Raw genomic sequence first — 4,981 nt, 5'->3', positions numbered from 1 at the left:
TGTAAAAGCCTCTCATAAAGACAAGAAAAGTCAGGAAGAATATCAAAGAGAACAAGAGATAAAATTGAGACTGGCAAGAGAAAGAGAGGAGGCTAAGAAGAAGGAAGAAGAGGCAAAGAAGTGGTTTGAAGACCCTCAGAGGGTAGATATGTTAAAAAAGATTGTGATTGAGAAAGGAGTGACAGAAGAACAGTTTCAGAGCATGCCTCTTGAACAATTAATGGAAATATATAATAGAGAGCAGAAACTGTTTATTGAAACACAGAGAAAATTGCAGGAAGATAGGAGGAGAGCTGAAGAAGAAGTACATGATGAAATGATGAGTGCTCTCCACAAGAAGGGAGTAAAATGTCAAGGTAGTTGGTGGAAACAGAAGAAACAATTAGAAGATGGTATGTAGAAGAAGGGCTCGATAAAACAAAGACAACTCAGATAGGGAGCTCGAGCAGAACCCCAAGGTCTGAGAGTGTGAGGCCTGTGCCGCCAGGGAACTTAAATTTGCCCACACATCTCTACTTTGACAAAAGATCAAAGACCTTAAGGGCTGTAACTAAAGATAAGGAAGAACATCTCATCATCTTTAGGGATGATTTGAGAAATTTCACAAAGGAACAACTGACCAGGATGACTGAACTGACCTTATATGACAATCAAATTAGAAGTCAGCCATCTGGTCAACAAAGGAATGATCTTTCTAAATTCTTAAAAGAATAGGCAGAAAGGGGATTCCCATTCCTGAAGCAAAAGGAAAGAGAAATTAGAAGTCAGACAGAGAGGGAGAAGAGGAACAAGAGGATAAATGAAGTACACACATCTGAGCTCTCCCTCTTTGAGTTGAAGAAACAAAGAACACAAGCAAGCAGCTCACACCACAAAAGGAAGACCTTGAAAGAGTGCTTGGCTATGAGAGAGGTTATGCAAGAACCAAACTCAGAGGTACAACAATTCGGGAGAATCACATACATAACATACAATCAACACAATGATTCCACTACCTTGAGAAATGAGTCTGGAATACCTATTGCGGTGATAAGACATGATGAAGATCTCAAATTCATGGATCCACAAGACTTACAAGATCTAATTGATGCAAGATTTCCAAGTGATGCCTCCGATTCCTCAGAGCTCGACATGCTCAAACAAAGGGCTGCCTATGTCAAGATACTAAAGGAAAGATCTGATGCTAGGAGCAGAGGAAGAAGATAAAAGAATGGAGCAAATTGACGATTGTTTTTGTTTCTATTTATCTTTATAAATTGTTTTTATTTTATTTTGTGTTTGATGAATGAAAACTTTAATTTGTAATGCCCAAGAGGCAGAATTCCTGATTATATAATCACATGACATGTTCTAGAATGATATATATTATATGTCTGATACATGTGTAACTCTATGCAGGTATGTTTTGGTGCATCTGAGCTTGTTCCAATCTAGGGGGAGATTGTTGGGTCAGATTTTTGATAAGGAAGATTGAACCTCCTCAGAAAATGGCTAAGTATGGACTTCGAGCAAGCTTAAGCGATCGAGCATGGTTTTACTACTTCGAGCAAGGTCTTCAGAACCTTAAATGATTGATTCTTCTATGTGTTAAGGCTTCGAGCAAGCTACACTTCAACGAGTAAGAGTATTCTTCTATCGAGCATGGATTGCGAATCGAGCAAACAGCTTGATCATACAAGTTTTAACCAAGTGTTACGAGCACAGGATGATCGAGCACATGGGGACAAGCATGGATGCAATAAGAAGATGTCAAGTGATCAAAGCAAGGACTTCGAGCACAGTTCAGTTCCCGAGCAAGATTTACATCCGAGCATGCTAAAGATTGCTGAATAAGTAAAGTTGAAGACATCAAGAAGAATGAGCTTGCTTGATGGATTAGTTCGAGCAAAGCATGGACTAGTCAAGAAGAATGAAGTCTGCTGGAAGGGAATATCTTCACTCAAGATATTCTAAGTAAAGTATGCTCGAGGACAGTCAACGAGCATACCTAGCATAGTGAGTTTGCTCGAGCAAGATTGTTATCTTACTCGAGGACTCAACACTTGTATTATTTTGTGTTTCATTATGTAATGATTAGGAACTTCTAGAAGGAATGTCAGGGTCTATAAATAGGATCCTAGGTTTCCATTTAGGGCACGGTTTTTCACACGGCGCTCTGTACGGAAAACATTCTAAAGGAATATACTATTGTTTCCTCGTATAGCCGCCGCCACCTGCGCCGTCACACGAAACCCTAGACATTCCTTACACTGTTCCATTAATGAGTTATTAAATACAGTAAATCTTTGTCTTGAAATCGTTCTTACTGATTGTTCATTTACGTTTCATGTTTGTTGTTTATTCTTTCACTCCTTCGTTCCCTCTTGTTGGATATCCTGGTTGTGCCGGGATATTCAACAGGCCTTTGGGTAAACAGAGTCGGTGTGTTCTTGTCAACCTTTCGATGTCATATGTGACATCCCACATAGGTTGGGGAGGAGAATTAAGCTGTCTTTATAAGGAGGTGGATACCTTCCCCATCATAACGTGTTTTGGGCGCTTAATGATAGTTGATGAGAGGAGAATTCCATAGTTAAGCGTGCTCAGGTGGGAGTAGTATCAGGATGGTGACCTCCTGGGAAGTCTCCACCTGGGCAACTAAAAGCAAATCCGTGAGGCGATGGTGGTACGTCCCGGACAAAGCGGACAATATTATGGTGTGGCAGTAGCTGGGCTGTTACAAATTATCTGAGGCCCTTCAACAACCTTGGGTTGTGTTTCCCTTCTTTTGTAAACTTTCATAGATTTTTGTCCTTTTGATTTGGGGGGCTCAACTTCAGATGTTTCTTTTCTCTTTAACGACCCCCTAACCTCAGGTTTTGGCCCTGTTATCATTGGCTCTTCATTCATACTTACCGGTACATCATCAAAGATTTCTTCAATTCTTGGTTTATTGATATGAGAGTCATCATCAGTTACTTCATCAATCCTGGGCTCTGGTTTATCTGTTAACAGCAGCTGGCTGGCTTTCCATTGTTCTTCCCTTTCAGCTGCTTGAGCCTTTCTTGTCGCTGCCACAGTTTCCAGTGCATGCTCATCTGGATTCAACAAGTTGTCGCAATAAGTTCTGAGCATGACCAGTTGGGCAATGAATTTCACATATGTGTTCCACGGCATATTTGGTCCTTCATTCCTTTTAGGTTCTTCTCTGACGCCCATACCAAATTTAGTTTCATTTTCATACTGTTGCTCAGGCTATGTAGGCTCGAGCTCATCTACTGTTTGTGCTACTAAAGTTTGTTCTTCAAATTGTTTCTTTTTCAGTTCCTCCATAGCAGCCCACTATGGCCTCATCAGCTAGCTTTTTCAGCCTCTCTTCCTCTTCTTCCTTCTTTTTCATATCAATTAATGCTTCCAGCACTTCCTGAGGAACCTCCTCTTCATCTTCTCCAACTACCACATTATCTCTTTCTTGATTCATGAGTTTGATTACAGTTTGAACAGACTCAACTTCAGCAATCAGCTAGCTTTTTCAGCCTCTCTTCCTCTTCTTCCTTCTTTTTCATATCAATTAATGCTTCCAGCACTTCCTGAGGAACCTCCTCTTCATCTTCTCCAACTACCACATTATCTCTTTCTTGATTCATGAGTTTGATTACAGTTTGAACAGACTCAACTTCAGCAATATCTGGATCCACCACATCATCTCTTTGAAGCATTTCATCTCTAAATTGCGTTTTGTGTGCAGATTTGGGATGTAGATCTTCATCAGTGAGTGCAATACCTTTTTCTTTCAGTTTTCTTTTTACAATCTACTCTTGAGTTTCTTCTTCCTTCTCTGACTCCCTCTCATCCAATGCATCTTCCATATATTCTTCATTAATCATTTCAAGAGCATTGGATGCCCCCACCTCAGCTTCTTCTTCATTGGACTCATTGTATTGTTCATTTAAGTATTTAAGAGCATCTGCTTGTTGTTGGACATTCTCTCCCTGTTTTTTTGCATATGAGGTCTTCTCAACCTCAGCTTGCTCCAGGGTTTGAATCCTGATCAAGGCTTGCTGCAGAGCTTGCTCGAGGGCCATGTTCTTTTGCTCCAGAAATGCATTTCTTTCTTTCAACATCAAGTTTTCAAGTTCCAACTCAGAGTTTTCATTTATAAGTGTATAAACATTTGGGTTTAATTCTGGTGTTTTCTGTGCGGGTGAAAAGTCAGGTTCAGATTGTGGTTTTGGTGAAGAGGATTCAGGTGATGGCATAATATAAGAAATTGGTGTATCTTGAGTAGGCTCACGAACAGGGGAGGTTGGTGGTGTGGAAATATGTGTTTGTTGAAGAGATTGAACATGTGGTGATATGGGTGGTGAGAGAGTACTTGTTTCATGAATGGGTGAGATTGGTGGTGTTGGAAAGGATGTGTCTTGCACTGGTTCAGGACTTGAATATGTTGGTTCTGTGGTGGCAGGAGATGAGAGAACATTATCATGAGTTGGTTCATCAGCCGGGTTATCAATAACTGGTGTAGGGCCTGCAAACTCAACAACTTCATTACCAACAGGTTCATTCACTTCATCATTATGCTCCATAACCTCAACATTCTCATCCTCATGTGCAATTTGTTCAACAATTAGCTCATTATTAGCTCCGTCATTGTCATATCCTTGATCATCATCATCATCATCATCATCATCATGGCCTTCGTTATGTTCACCTTCATCTTCATCATCTTCATCATGTCCAAGTATGAGAGGTACATCAATTACTCCTATCTCCGGAACAAGCAACCATGGGAGAATATCCCATTCTACATTATCATTAAACTTACTCCTCGCCTCCTTTATCCTTTGACAAATATTTGGGTCTTACAATCGGAGGAATTCTCCTGTCAGTAGCAGATTTTGCAGAGTCCTATTGATGAATATTTGAAGGGATCTTGGGTACATGAGAAATCTCTGATTTACCCCTTTTCAGCATTGGACACCAAACCATTAAAATTAAATCT

Source organism: Bidens hawaiensis, unplaced genomic scaffold (genome assembly GCF_021521415.1).
Source record: "Bidens hawaiensis isolate Kalapana, Puna unplaced genomic scaffold, B.hawaiensis_p1.1 tig00004664_1, whole genome shotgun sequence".
In the NCBI taxonomy this organism is placed as follows: domain Eukaryota; kingdom Viridiplantae; phylum Streptophyta; class Magnoliopsida; order Asterales; family Asteraceae; genus Bidens; species Bidens hawaiensis.
Note: the sequence above shows the minus strand (reverse complement) of the source record.